Source organism: Zophobas morio, unplaced genomic scaffold (genome assembly GCF_036711695.1).
Source record: "Zophobas morio isolate AGI-343-1 ecotype UQ-CSIRO unplaced genomic scaffold, CSIRO_AGI_Zmor_V1 ptg000005l, whole genome shotgun sequence".
NCBI classification, from domain to species: Eukaryota; Metazoa; Arthropoda; class Insecta; order Coleoptera; family Tenebrionidae; genus Zophobas; species Zophobas morio.
In genome coordinates, this window is record NW_026972110.1 from 5,846,157 (window position 1) to 5,862,815 (window position 16,659).

At 33.7% G+C, this 16,659-nt stretch overlaps 1 protein-coding gene across 2 annotated transcripts in view; it reads right to left on the reverse strand.

The window, feature by feature from the left end:
* The window catches only part of LOC135122481 (transcription factor E2F2-like), a 30,012-nt gene extending 18,046 nt beyond the window's left edge, over positions 1 to 11,966 (reverse strand). Inside the window, exons 1-2 of one of the 2 annotated variants that reach the window (XM_064046676.1) lie at positions 11,808 to 11,965; positions 11,371 to 11,639 (exon numbers count right to left, since the gene is read on the reverse strand). The gene's annotated coding sequence lies outside the window, so the exon portion shown is untranslated. Of the gene's footprint in view, positions 1 to 11,370; positions 11,640 to 11,807 lie in introns of both variants that reach the window. The other variant, XM_064046677.1, reaches the window with a different exon arrangement.
* Positions 11,967 to 16,659: the final 4,693 nt, after the last annotated feature.

Here is a 16,659-nt window from a genome sequence, read left to right on the forward strand (position 1 = left end):
TAACCCCCGAAGAAGAAATGGTCGTTGCCCGAAATTGTTACTAGACTGGGAAGGTCCATATACGGTCGTGACGAGGATCAAGGATGTCGGTTACCAGATTCGACAAGGGTCGAAAACGGAAATGAAGATTGTAACTTGGGCCGCCTCATGAAGTACGACAGTGACACCGTTGACGTTTCTGATAGGGATGATCAGAACTAAGGAGGGGACAGTGTTATGGGTTCTAATATGTACGGCGATGATGACTCATCGCGGTCGGACGGCGTTCGTCGGAGAAGAGACTGGAAGCGGATGTTGCGACAGGTGTTCGAGAATAAGCATAGAAGCGGCGATGGAGACCTTCAAGAAGGACCGCGCGGCTGTTTAAATGGAAACCACCGTCAGGGGCAGTTAGTGTAGTCCAGACAACGAGAGCTGAATTCAGTTAACAAGTCGAGTCCACCGAGTGTCGAAAAAACCCAGTGATGTTGCGCCGGTATTATTTTGTACATAATTGCTCTGTAATTAGTCGTGTAAATACAAGTTGCTAAGAAATAAATTGCTGAGTTTACCAACGCCGATTTTAAATCACCGATCAACGTAACAATACTATAAATGCAGATGCAGTTCTGGTCATCATCCCACCTAATTAAGCATCCCAGTAATGTTATCAGAGACAATTGTTTCCCACTCTGTAGTATTTGGAAACCGATCTTCTCAACTTTTCCGGAACACCTCGACTCACCCCCAACTCCCTCCGAACCCAGAAACCGTCGATTCCCTTTGATGTAGAGGATATTACTCAGGAAAATAACCCCTTCTCCTACTTATGAATTGCGTTGGCCGAACGACAGCCGATCCGAAAAAAAAATAGTGAACGAAGACTCCTTCTTACAGATAAGAAATGTAAAGTAATGTTTATACCAGCCAAAAGTACCTATTTACTTATTTGTCTTGCTTATACCAGCTACAGAATCGTTTTTAGAACATAGATTTTAGATGTAAAAACAGAAGTTCGAAAATATTGGCTCCCCTAATCAAATTAAACTGGCTATTATTGGCAATCATTTGGCTATTTCGTTTAAAATCATTATTCTGGTTTTTGGGATCAAAACAAGTTTTAAAACATGCTTTATTTGTAACTACAATTATTACACTAGCTTAGAATAAATGTTCAAACACAAGAACAGCTTCAATTTTAACTACAGCGTCAGGCACTTGCAGAATTTGTTTACAGTACAACCTTGCGTTTCAAACTGTTGTACAGTTTTTGCCAAAATTAAAAACCGTTGAAACTTCAATCGACGTCAAAATTGATATCACGAAACACGGAAACATAAACAAATGTCGTCAACATCGTCAATTATTATATTAACATTTGTAGAATCTGAGTTTACTATCTCTCTCTAAAACGTTTTGAAACGCCAAAATCCTTCCAAAATTTCTAATTGAGTATAACCTATCTTTGTTTTCCCCTGTATCAAACTACCGTTTAATACCACGGCGTTGTTAGTTGTATTTTCAGGGCAGAAGCCCGTTTTTAGTCATTTCCACAATTTTTAAATTCCAAACTTTTAACAGTATATTATACAAGAACAGCAATAAGCATGAATCAAAAGCGACTGACATAGTTCATATTCCGGTATGCGAGAAATAAATATAACGAGTGTTCATTAAAAATTGATCAAATTAACTTCGACATTTTGATAGAAGGAAACGCAGCGAAAAATGCATCTGCATGACTAATTCCATAATTGACATTTGACAGTGGTTTCACATTTCTGACAAGCAGAGTTTACCTAATACGCTTTATCCGATTTTCTGTTTATCTCGCTGTTCAGTTTAATTCACAACTAAGCAACGAGAAAACGTTATATTCTTGATGCTATGACGTACAGTATAGAACACAAAGTCTTTCTGGTTCAGAGTTATCGGAATGAGGTTAAAGTTGATGGTGAATGGACTTAATTCGTTGCAGGAATGCATGGAGGAATTTCAACTTGAATCCCCAAATATTGCTATCGACTACGTGCAATCTAAAAAACCTTGGACTGAACGATAAAACTCTTAGCAGAAACTGGTAGCCTTTTGGAAGAAGTAGGCAGTGGGTCGCCCAAAAAACAAACACCTGAAGTTATTGCTCATGCTGAAGAAATAATGGAAGAAACACCAAAAACGTCAATTCGTGAATTACATCAACAAATTAATCTTTCTGTTGGAACTACCCACAAACTTTTACGCAAAGATTTGAAAGTCTATCCTTACCGCATCACAGCAATGCAAAAACTCTTACCAGTGGACTTCTCACGAAGACTAGAGCTTTTCAATTGGTTTGTGAATATGAAGAACAGAATTGGCGCAAAATATGAAAACCCACATGAATTTATTGAAGAACCATTGCAGCCTCAAAAAATTGTTGTGTAGGCAGCAATTACTCAAAGACGAATCATTGGAATAACATTCTTTCAAGGTAAAGTTAAAAAAAAATATCTACAGTGGTTTTTACTCTTATTTTTTATTAGGTACACTAAATGCTCTTAGATATCAAAATGAAATTTTAGGGCCCTTTATCAATCAGTTACACGATGATGAATTGCAGAAGGGATTCTTTCAACAAGATTCCATTGTACAATGGAGAACTTAAATTTCTTAAGAAACTTCTTCGATGACCGCATAATTAGTCGAAAGTTATTTACTGGTCTTTTTGAGGTTTATGTTATTCTAACTATAATACTCTCAGAATTTGAGACAAATTTGATGGATCGTTCTTGAGATAAATAATAACATCCTATTTATGTAAACAAATCTAAAAATAAAGGAACATTTCTGAACTACACTGTAAAGTATATATTTTAGAATGAATTTTTCAATAAAAATTATTTCAAGACGTCATCTGCTTCTTAGAAGGACTAATACATTTCGGTTAATGTATTGTAATGTCAGTATTAGTCAAATTTCAAAAAGTCTATTGTGTAGTTTTACAAAGTGAAGTTAAAAATGAATGTTGAAATGTCTAAGTGCAGGTAGAAGAGAATGTTAAACTATTTACACATTCCATGAAAGCTTTACTTTAGAAAATTTTAAACGAATAAAACCTTTTTGAGTTTAAAATAATTTATTGTAGAACTCTCATTAAATCAATTATGTATTTTAAATTCAAAATGTTATGATTTGTCAAATGTTAATGATGTAGCTTAAACAAGTATCGTTCACATCAATAATTTTTTTTTACATGATTTGGCAGGAAAAAATCTATTTTATCAGGAAAATAATAATTATCCTTTTTCGTCAATGTTACCTGAACATCATTAACGTACGACACGCAGCAAATTTAGCAATCAACTCTTTCTCATGGCCGTACACCTTGATAACCGTTTTCAATATTTTAAAAAGAATTTCAAGATTCTTAAAAAATCGATATACTATACACGTTTTCCCATGTTGTACTTCAAACTCCTCACAAGCAAGTTTATAACTATTTACATCCAGATTGATTATTACTACTGTACCTGTTGGTATTTTTTATAAATGCCAGTGGGGTGCAAGTTTAGCTACAAAATGAGTTGATTTAAAAGTATGGTTCCGTTTAAATAAAAACATCAATATCCCATGTGTCTCGTTATTAAATTAAATAATAAGATAAAGTATGAGACTTTACAGGCTACTGATAAAAAATGATCTAAACAATGTTAATCATACATGTAACTTAAAACTGATATATTTATTATTGTTATTTTACTGATCCCTAATATGTTTTCTTAAAACACGCACCAACTGTTAATATTAACTTTAAAACAAATTACTGAATTTGTTGTAAGGCTGTAAGAGTTTTGAAGTTACAATGTGATGGTATAAAATTATGTACATTACCTTAGACTTAATCGCAATACAATTGTAATTGAACTTCTATGATGAACAACATCTGCTGTATCACTAATACTTTTTAGTTCAAAATGACTCACTGCAAACGAAAGTTTTATTTTTATAAGTATTTCAACTCAAAAACAACACTCAAATTAAATAAAAATGGCTACTTTATGTACATGACTTCTTTTACTATTATTCAAAATAGTTCAGTTCAAAACTAAACAAAATTAAATTCACCTTACAAGACTAGAATTGTCTTAGATACCCCAAGTACATTATTACAACTAAGATAATTATGTATTTAAAATCCCAATTCTATCTATTCAAATTTGGTTCAACGCGAGGTTTGGTATCAACAGAGCTCATTTTCTGGCTCACTCTCCTACCTGGTTCTGTGGCTGTCACCAATAGCGCCATTTTCTGAATTTTTAATAATAATTTTGTGCATATTTTCTTCGCTAAAAAGCCATGTGATCGGTATGGGAATGAAGTTCAGGTCTTCGTCATCATTTAATATTAAAATTCAAAGGCTGGTGTAAGAACGCGTGGAATTCCTAGACTATTGTAACGTTTTAGGAAACCGTATTGACGGCATACGTTAAAAGTACGTCTGATACGAAACAGCTTCGTATTTTATAAAGAATTGGCGGGCATTAATAAAGAATTTTGCGATAATCCGAAAGTCCACACAATCACCGAGGGTTTAAACTAACCTATTCCTACAAATCGCTACGATCAGAAAAACTGACATTCACTAACCCGCGGTTTTTGTTTCCTTAGGAAATGCCCTTTGTACGTGCAAATACTCATTCTTGAATTGCTCAACATTTTCAAAATTCTTTCCCGCAGTTTCATAAATCTTCAACTTTACATTTGCTCGGAGGAAAGTCGTTGGACACTGGATCAGGTGATTTAGACGGTCATTCAAAGTACGATAGCACAATGACATGTGAAATCTAGTGACTATCCAAAGCTCAATAATAAGACAGCGGCATCTTGTCGAAAATAAACATTTTTGGTGCTAGGTTACGAACTTCGTTAATAACACCTCCCATGACTGATTCGATGTGATTCTCAAACATTTTCATGAATAACTGAAGGACCAATAATTTTAGTTCTCGACATACCCACATGTTGATCTCTTTTTAGTATGTTCGTCTATGAAAATAAGAAGACTGCTGTCCTTCAAGTAGCAGCAGTTTTGCCTATTTTAAAAAAGTGGTCATTTGTCCGATGAACTCGATTAAAATACTTCCATAGCTTACGTTCAGGAAGTGAAACCATACATATTAGAAAATACAGGATTGTTGTTTCAGTCATGTCACAAAATTATCTTCGTTCATCATGATCATCCCGTTGTAATGTTACTGTATTTTAAAACGATGAAAACTTCTCCAGTTTTAGCATTCCTTCAAAGGATATTCTTGACATTCCTGCAGTCACACTAAAATACACAATATATGGTGTCAAACTAGGTGCCACTCGTCCCAAAATACGTATTGGTTCATTTCATCAGTGATCTACGTATTATATCTTTTTTTGTTAGCCACCGATCTTATTTTATTTCAGAAAAGTTCCAGGCTATACCTAAATAAAACTGATCGTACATATTTACCGTGCTAACTATGGTGTCCCAGAATTCGCGCCATTCCCGTGAATGACATGTTCCCTGTCCCGAACTGTGCCGTAATTCGCAAAAAGAATTGTCCAGGCTTTAACCGTGTGAGAACTGGAAGGCGATTAAGTTGGCCAATAGAGAGGCTGCTTTTATATCCGAACGTTTCTATGTTCAAAGTTACCTATGCCAAGAACAAAAAATCCGGTAATGCTAAAGTTGAATGAATTTTTTCCGAATCCCCCTCCGTCAACAAAAGGAAACAGAAGTGTGGTTATAAATTTAATCATTTTGACAATTGTTTGTCATAAACTGTCACGAAGTTCATCACTGACCTGAACAGACGCTTCTGCCCCCAAAGATGACTGATTAATGTACACAGAGACGTCAAGGTTTACTTTAAGGCAAGTAGCATGGGACAGAAGTTATTTCTGCTGCCATTCTAGTTAAATTGTGTTTAACTGGGCTGTACATGTCATAAAAGAAGCTGTTTCATTTCATCGTAGGCAAATAATACATTTATTACTATTCGACATCGTGTAGATACCGAAGAGCAGGTATTAGAAGTCATTTTCTTAGAGCCCCGTGAATAATGTGTTGTTCTTTTTAACGAAAAGTAGTGCATTTTCAGAATTCACTATGCATCATATCCCCCTGATATTAAGTTTATCGTTATTTCTAAAAAAGGGTACCACATGTTCATGCAAAGAACGTTATTAAGTGTACTAAAACATAAATATCGCTTTTGATTAATCGGTGCTTATGATTTTCAATAAACAGTATCAATTTTTACCGAACAGCTTTGTTGCTGATACCTCATCTAAGCAACGAAAAAAGAGACGAGACTCCACTTCTCTGGTGTATTGAAATCATAGGTATCTGCTGTGGTGTCAATCATGTGGGGGAGATACTGAAAACGGAGACTTATTCAAGAATAAACTTAATATCAGGGATATGATGCATAGTGAATTCTGAAAATGCTCGTTCGGATATAAAAGCAGCCTCTCTATTGGTCAACTTAATCGCCTTCCAGTTCTCACACGGTTAAAGCCTGGACAATTCTTTTTGCGAATTACGGCACAGTTCGGGACAGGGAACATGTCATTCACGGGAATGGCGCGAATTCTGGGACACCCTGTATAGTTTCTTATTAGTCAAGAGACGAAGTTTCTGGCAGGATGTCTTCTTTTAAACACTCCCACTGTCGTTCTTGCGCACACAATATTAGAAGACAAAAGAAGAAAACGTCTTAAATATCTTAACTCTTTCAGGTTTGTATATACTTCAATGTCTATCTTCATGGTTACAACATGTGAGTATTCAAATTTACATTAGATTTTGTACATGACCGCCTTAAGAAGCTGTCGACTTTATGAGGGACCAAAGCACAAGGGTAGTTTCAAATCTGCTGTTTTAAGTTTATAATACTGTTCTTTGAATTTCAAACAAAATGATTTCGATCAGAATACATCCGATTTATTAATAATTTTTGATCAATATCATTTCGATTCTCATTTTATTATATTTTAAACATTCTAACCTAGAAACTCGAAAAAACTTAAGTAACGAACCTTCAAAGCAGTACATAATTTTAATCCGTAAGACTTAGAAACTTCTAAAAACTTATAATTAAGTTAGCTCAGTTATATATTGGGAGAACGATTCACTATCAATATTCTCATGTAATTAATTTTGAGTTTATTATTGTTATTCTGAATCAAATCGCATTCGTTTGTATGATTTAATCATTTAATGCTCAAGTATAATACACCGAAGTCCGTTTAACACTACAAAAATTTAAAACTACATAAGGAAGACTATGACACACCCAAAGGTAATAAAACATCTGATTATTAACGGTGATTTTCCTTCTTCTCTTAATACCAGTCGAAGTAATCCCAAGTTTAGATATTTAGATGTAGAGCAAAATGGCACACTGAATGACATATCAATTAATAAAACATTAGTTTATCTAAGTGATTTATTATGTACTAGCAGCATATCAAATAAAATACATAATCCATTTTTGAGACATTTCTATATAGGAACGAATTTGTGGCTGAATAATTTCTTCAAGTTATAAAACGATAACCAATTGTAATTTTTTCTTTATTTTTACCACGAGGAACTCGTCAATTCGTGAAGTTCTTGAGAGTCCGTATATTGAAATGAAAGTTGATCAATAATCATTAAGACATTACTTAAAAATGTATGTGCTTGATATAATTTTATTACTACGGATATGTAGCAATGTAATTGAAAACACATTGTTCGCGATTATCCTTGAATCGTTCCCACCCACATCCCACCACTATGATAAGATTTCTGTCCTCGAGTGATGCGAACAACCTGAGCCTCAGTCGAACACTAGTCACAAGTGATGTTTAACACAAGTCAAATACATAAACCAATGCAAACTTCATAATACAAGTCAAAATCTTGGTCGTTCAATTCGAATCAAATCAACTAAATCAATCAGAAACAAGATAATTAAATGAGGAAGTTTAAAAAAGATGTTACAGTTGTTTTACATGCCATTTGTTCGCTTATTTGCGTTGAACGGTACATTTTTCTGTGAGGTAAGAAAAGTCAGGTTATGTACTTCACTTCATTTAGGTTACAACATGCATACTGGATTGTTTTCTTTCGCTATCGCTACTAATCGCTTCTCTGCAGTTGTGTTCCTTTGTATTATTATTTATGGATTTGCCTTATCACGAAAAAACATGAAAAAGGAAGTTTAAACCAATCGCTAAGAGCTTCAAAATAAGTATACGATAGAATAACCATCAGCAACGATTAAGAACATCGAGGTTATTTGAAAATTACACGATAAATCACATTCTAACTTATTCAACAATGAAATTTATTTATACACATATAGTTACAAAAAATCAGTTGTAAATACATTCCTGATCAGTCACAACAGTTTCACAATTTTAATCATTCCGTTATATGTTATATTACACACCGACACCTCTACTTTTCCGTTTTGTACACTATTTATAAGAATTAATTTTTTTTTTAATCAATTATCACTCGAGTTCTAATCATCTCTTTTCTTTTGTATCGGTTTCTTGAAAGGTTCCTGTTCCTTTCCATAACGTAGAAAAAATAATGTAAGTATTGTGCACATCATCGTTTTAAAAATGGCGACGTTCAATATACTACCAACATCTGAACATCAATCATATAACATTATCCCATATCATATACAATAGCGCCGTGTTTTTTTTTTTTTATCTAATGTTACACGCTGCCTCGCTGATCCGTGTTGTTGTTTTCTTCCCCAATGAAATGCCTATTGGTGTTATAGTCATCCTTTCCCGTACTGAATTATTGTAACCTATTGTCGTTGACCTAAGTTCGAGCTTTTTGTTCTGATGAAATATTTTATTGGAATTTGTTAGAAAATTCAGTATAAACGTGCTCAAAAAGTGACGTCACAAACGAACGACTACGTATACCGTCTAGGCATGCAAGGCCTGCATGTAAAAGAAGCCTGACTTGATGTGCATGTGGAGACGATCGCTGTAACACTTGACAATTGGTATTGTAACCTCAGAATGCAAAATCCACGTTTAACGACAACTGAACAAGTGTAAATTGCTTTTGTCTCAAGTAACTGTCAATTTTCAAAGTTGATTTGAAGAAAAGAAGTTATCTTTTGAGAAGAAATTTATTCAAAAAATTTAGACTTCCGCTCGGACGCGTAACCTTAGGCATGCCAAGGTCTTCCTAATACAGAATATGCATGGATTAATGCATAACATTTTAAACAGAATTTACTACGCAAATTTTGAGGTGACAACATCAAACTATTACAGTCAAAGCGTGCGTACATTTCACTGAATATACTTCTAGACAGTGTATACAATTACTAGTCTGCTACTCCAAGCTTCAGTAACAGGAAATTCCACAATTTAGTTTGTTCCTTGTAAATTTATTAAACTCAAAAAATTCCATTATAACTTTTTTTTTACTTTCACCTCACGAAGATATTTTCTAAATTTATACTGCGGGATTTTTTCAATACTTTGTTTACATCGCGTTTTGGTCCATTGCAGGTAAATTGTACTAGTACTTAACACACTCCACACAACAATAAATAATAAATCCCTCTAAAACATCAGTAGAATGTGAGGTTATGTTACCGTGTGTTCTTTGGTGCCCAGTTTGAGTAAGCGGGAATTGTCCATATATCGACTAGTAAAAGTTTACATATTGTCCATTCTGAACACATTTACTGCGCAAAATTCTTGATTTTTAAGGTAAAAAAACTGAAGGATTAATAAACCCCAAATAAAGAGGCGAGACATATTTATTTTATACTGGAATACAATATTTAAACAGAATTACCTAGCAAGGTTTGAGATGACGTCATCAAATTGTTGATGGGGATGAACACCCACATTTTGGTGGCATTTAACCATCTGTACGATAAACTTAAACTACATTCAAAATTCCACAGCAACGATGCAGCAGTTTCGAAGATTTTGTTTAATAAAATCGCCAACCAACAAATATACAACGTTGAGAAAACATGAAATTAACCATTTGTCAAATGAATACTTTTTATTACAATAAGTTCCTAGTTTATGCTCGGGAAATAAAAATAGGCACGTCCGAGCAAATCCAGTTAAGACCTATTTGAATGAATACGCTGTCGTTACAATTGAACAAATACCATGTGATCGGAAAAAATCCTCTGGTAGACCATGAAATTTATTTATAATATGATGATGTTGACAATACCAAGTTGTCCTTTATTTAGTTTGACAGTTATGGTCAAATCACTGTCAAATATCGGGTCAAATAGCTGCGTTGCCAACATCATTATTTTAAAAATTAATTTCGTGGCCGACTAAAGGACTCTTTTTTTCAATTGGGTGGTAGATCAAATATAAAGGATTATTAAATGGAGCAACTTTAAAAAATTTCAAGTATTAATTATTTCGCGCGGATGTGATTTTTATTCTAAATTTATCAAATTATGCGTACTGAAAGAAAACCCCCATATATAAGTTTAGTTTACAAGTGAACAGCAGTATTCAACAATCTGAAATGATCCTTCTGCATGAACTTGGTCGAGTTTTTGTAGGAAATAAATCGACTGAAAAGTGAAATTCAAATGAAATTGAATTGTAGTTATTTTTGTATTTGTTCGTCACTTGGTAGACCCATTGTAGGTCGAGGATGACACATTTGCAACAACGGCAAATGTATGGCTTTTCAATAAAAATAATGTACTAATGTTTATATCCACAACACCGATATTGTCATTAAAGGGTGAACGGTTTGTTTGTAAAACTATCAAGTACAGCTGGCAAAAGAAAGTGAGGTTATACTGGTTAAAATATTGGACATTATGTACGAATGTGTACTTAATTAATAATCCGTATGTATAGAACTGAGCAGAGAAATTTTGTTTTCTCAAGGCGAAAGCGACCTGAAGGGCGGTATTTTAATAGCACGCTGTTCCACGTATAAAAAGTAATTTTCGTGAAAATCGGTGTCGAGATGCTGAACTAAGCTTGTCCTCACAGATACATCTGAGCATTTGCACTATTAATCGATATTTATGTTGTTAAATCATACCGCCGAAGTCGGAGTCTGGACGATCTCTTAAAAAATGCACCATTTAAAACCGTTGGAATGCAAAAGGGAGGGTCCAACGCATCCCGGAACGATCAAAATAACTAACGATTTTTTTCTGGAGCAAAAGCAAAATGGACCCGGCTTTCGCATTCCCGTCCTAGTGTACGACCGGCGGGAAGGGCAGCCGCCCTCAGGAGGGCCAAAGGGGCGCAATTCCAGTGAACATCCACCGAAAATGCACGCTACCCTTCAACCGCCATCACTCTGCAGCAATGCGAAAATACCGGGAATAAAACCAAACTCAGCCCTACCTTAAACCATGGGCCTGCTCCTCCGGAAGTGCCGCACTCTCTTGCAGAACCAAACCGATCTTTCTCAGTTATATCGCGTAAAAAACGACATGTTCCGGAATACTAAACAAAATGGTTTCCAAACCACTTTGTGTAAAGCAGCTGGGTTGGCGGCCACAAACTCGGCCTCAACTAACATCGAGGCTGCCGTAATACTCGATGTTTTGCGGAAATCATGTTCTCTAAAGTGTGATCTTTCACGAGGTGTGGTTGATTTTCGTTGGGAGCTTCTGGTTTTTTCACAAATAAATATCAAAAATGCTTGCACATTTGCTAAGCGTGCACAAGTACGCACTGGTTACAAAACATCTGCCATCTGTACCGGGCATTGGCGCCAAGTAACGCGCCTGCGCACATCGGCTCGTGTCAGATGTTTTAAGAATATTTTCATTTCTTACCTGTGGGATTCTGGAAGAAATTTTGCGTTATTTTTGTGAGGAACGATTGCAGATGCTGGATGTACTTTTCATTTTATTGAATTAGAAGGTAGATGCCCTCGAAAGTTGAAATATTTCTTGCTGGTGTGGTGAATTTTGGGGGATCTTTTGACAGCGACAAGGACAGAGAATGTAAACAAATATGGCAGTTGCAAGGCGGGGGAATCGAAGCATAAATATCCAGATACGGTCCTTATGTCATCGTCTTCCAGGGGGTCGCCTGTCAATTGTTTGTTGTTCATGATGCCGCAAGATGATAGTAGTTGCTTCACTTTTTTATTATACATATATTTAGTACGAAATTACTGTCAAGGTTTTTAAATCATGTACTTGATGTACAGGTTGTTCATGAGAATATTTTTTATATTTAAATTATTCATGACTTCATCGGCAAAAAAAAAACCTGGGACACAATTTAATAACTAGATAATCTTGGAAATTAAAAATCTAAAACTGTAAATTGAATTCTTGTCAAGAAGATATTTTATGACATGTAGTAAGCATATTTTGATTGGCTTTTTAAAATTACAATTTACAATGCTAAAATTTTCAGTGTTCCGGTTTTTTATTTCCACCGATGGTATGTAAGAGCTAACAGCACCAACCAGAAAGTGTACCTACTAACTTATTTGTAAAAAAAAACTGTAAAAACTCACCTCATTTATTTTTCGACATCCAAATGACTAGTTAGAATATAGCAAGCAGATAACAGTTCATCATATAAAATAATTACTACACAAAAATAAAAATAGAGTGAGATTTAAAGTATGGCATAAAAATATAAACAAATAAAAAACCAAGCTCAGTCCCTTTTTCTGTATTCATTGATCGATTAAAGTGAAACTCACGACTGACCAAAGTTTTATCGTTCCAATTCTGCTTTATATTACAGCTTGGATTCAAATGGTGAATGAAAATAACACTTTTAATTGACTTTTGATTTTAGGTTTTAGGGTACTATGATCCAGTACTAGTCCAAAATCTAGATTTTTACACAACATTTTCTTTTAAATGAAACCACATATTTTTTTTATTTCTTTTTTTTGTAAATTTAGTTTGCATAATACAATAAATCAAGATTTTCCAGTAAAAACAATCTGAAATTTCTATTTCACGTTAAAAATGAGTTATTAAGAAAAAACTTCCCTCGTCCCTGAAATATAGTCAAATTTTTTAGATAAACTATAAAATTTGATTTTTGTGAATTATATTTTTTTCTAATAACAGATTACGAACATGTGTGTACGTTTTCGTGAGTTTTTCATAACAAAATTTTGTGATGACGTGATCAACTTTTTAGCAAGAACACATACCAGTTTAGATAGGTAGTACACTTACATTTCCAATTTTTCAGGAAAATGGGATGAGCGGTTTTTGATTTCATCAATAAAATAAACTGCTGTATTGATTCTTTTTTTTGAGTCAGACTATACCGTACCATCTAAAAATTTTCAGATAAAGCGAGGCTGTGATTAAACACGTAAGCTTGTGCTATCCTTACGTGCGCTCATCACGGTCTCCTTTAATCTGAAAAGTTTGGGATCATACGGTATAAGCAATTTCAAAAATATTAATGCATTGATAGACCACAAGCCACAAGTATATAGGCTCATCATATTTTAGACAGTATATATCACGCAAAATTTTGAGACGATGTCATCAAGTTTTTGAGGGGAGTAAACACCCAAATTTTGATTAACGATTTATCGTGCCTACGCCCTACGAAATCCTTAAAATGTTTGTAGTTTTGCAGTTCCTATGTAAAATTGTAAAATGTTAATGTTATCCTAATTAAACTGTTTCACTTTATTTATTAGTAAAAACACTCCATTTCCAATTTATTCGAAATTTTTGTCATATAACCTTACGTAGGGGAATGAAAATAAGTCTATTCATTAAAACAAAAGTCTTAACTGCCCGTAACAATTAAAGTGTCAGTCAGTTTACAATGATCCTATACATACAACTGATACCTAAATTATGGCATGATGTGTTTCCTATATAGTCCAGCAAAAGATAAATGCAAATCACTCCAATTATGAATATTGCCGCTGTAAAATCTCCAGTTGCTTTCGAAGCTGTAGCCTGTGTAAAGCTGTTAAAATGTAAAAATTAGTCGCTACGCTTGTATTTTTCAGGATTGTATTTGTTCTCAAATAAATGCATTCCTAATGCGTACTGGTTTTATTGCAGGTTTTAGTCTAAAGAACTAAATATCCCTCATAAAATAACTGACGGCGTTTGCATTTATCTTTTGCTGGACTTTACATATGTTCTAATTTTGAATTATTTTTGATCACTCATCAGCTTTCTTCAAAGACCTGTCTAGAGTGGGAGGAAAGAAACGCGGGAAAAGTCGAAATCGAACTTCATTAAAAACTTCCTACATAAAATTTGATCAGATGGCGGCGCTCTGATGCACCACGTACGATTACCAGCGTCTCGGGGAAAACCCGTCCCTGGATCTGTAGATGGTTAATCATCGTCATGGAAAAGCTGTTAAAGCTGTTGCAAACACTGAAGTGCACAACAAAAGAATTAGTAGTAAAATACACGTAATAACCCGCCAAAAACTAATTGCTGCTTTGTTTCATACTTGTTTATCAAAATTATGCAATGACACTGAAGAACAAGGATCAGATTGTGTTTGGATAGTGTTATATCTTACCTAGTGTTATTCTCATAATAACAAAAATTGAATAATCTCTGTCTAGAATATAACACCAAATTATAGAATTATTTTGTGTAGCGTAAACTTTCCTCTGATCCTTCAATTATTCCAAAATTATTAAATAATGAAAAAAAAGTCAGTTTTTCCGTAGTCCCCACAAATCATATTCATAAGTAATAAAAATACTGTAACCTATAGAGAATACATATGAAATGTAGCATGCAGTACTTATGTAGTTTCTCGGTTTCTGTTTGTCGTCTGTTGACTGTTTTGTGCTTCTGTTGCTTCTTTTCAAGTGTGCTTTAGAATTAATATGAAAATAATGATGCCCATAATGTCAACCAGAACGTTATACTGCAGTAGTATTATTATTGTTGCAGCCTACTTTAGTTTCCTCCAAAAAGTTGATGACTTAAAAAATATTGATTAAGTAAATCGTTACTAAAAAATATACACTGCGAAGGTGCATTGTTTGCAGCTCAGTATCACTATCAGCGTCTTTGGATTAAGTAAAACAAATTTTTTATTCAATAATTTTAACATCTTAAAACTACTGATTGTCTCTGTCAGTCCTATTGAAACATCACCTGTTGATTTTGCTTAAAATGTGTCAATTGGTAACAGTGGTTGATTGAGAACGGCTTATCATGGTTAAAAAATTGTCTGAATATGAACGTTGCCAAATTTACGATCAACAAGTAGTGTTTCAATAGAAATGACAAAGACTGTACATATGATACCTAAAAAAACATACATATAAATGAATCGAATATCATTCTTTTATCGATTATTCACAGGTGGTTTATCCAGTTTCTTGAAAACGGTACCGTTATGACTACTAGTGCGTAGCACTTATCGAAATTAAAATATGTATTTAGTGTACCAAATAGTTGACGACACCATTAAAAAAAATAATCTTTATTGATAGATCCACTCTAAGAAGTAAATTAAGAATGGTTCTTAGGCAGTATTTTCGATGTGCTTAATAAGCGAGGCAAATGAACTACCACTAATTAGTAACTAGTTATTTGTTGAAAGTGGCATTTTTTTTTTTTGGAATGAGGTGATAAATTTTTCTTGGCGATATATTGATGTTTATACATATGTACAGAATAACACTAGCAATTTTATTGTTCGTTTTTCAAAAAATTTCAAATTAAAAAAATGTTTATTTAATGTTTATATGTACATATACGTTAGTTATGTAGATCAAAAATCAACATGACCATAATACAATGTTCCAGATAAAAATCTGTAGTCTTATATTTTGGCAATGGATAGGAATATTGAAATTCTGTAAACGCCATTGTTTTTAGCTTGAATGGGAAGCTTAGTTTCGTACTTTGAAATATGACGCACATATAACGTTGCCTACATTTTATTAAATTGCAATCTATATTTTTTTACTAGATTTTGATAGATCATTAAGTTCCGATTAAAATTTTATTTTTTATACTCATAAATTTTATTTTATTTAAATTAAAGACCGACGTGTTTTACGTCAATGTAATCGTAATTTAACGATCTATCAAAATCACTTGAAAAATATAAACGTTTAAATTTATCGTGGATATAGAAAGCAAAACAAATTTTTGATAATTTTTCAAAAGAATTCTTTTCGGTTTCGATGATTCAATTTCACTCAACCAAAACTGGTTTGAAATTTATAGCGCATTCACTACGAATCTTTTAACTTTAGGTTAAATTTAAGGCGAACGATTTGATGATTTTTTTCGATTTCGGTGATACAAGTTACACTCGTCTCAAAACTAGTTTTAAATTTAGTGCCGCGTCAAACCGGCCTACGATTACAAAGACCACAGTCTTTGAAGCTCCAACTTTTTAGAAGACAAATATGCACGAAAAATTTGACTACAGGTCATACGGAACGATATATGAATATAATTACGGTACACATTTCTCATAACCAAAAGTAGAATCTATCACCTGTTGCTTTACAAAATTTTAAAAGTTTTGACAATGACACTTCAAAATTTCCTAAATGAACAACCTCTATTTTGGTATCTCAACGTTTTAATCATAATAACAATTCATTGTCACACTTGGTGGTTGATACATATATTGCCATATCTCTTCATTCTGACCAGAGTTGGCTGCAATTGAAAAGTTATATGTTAATTT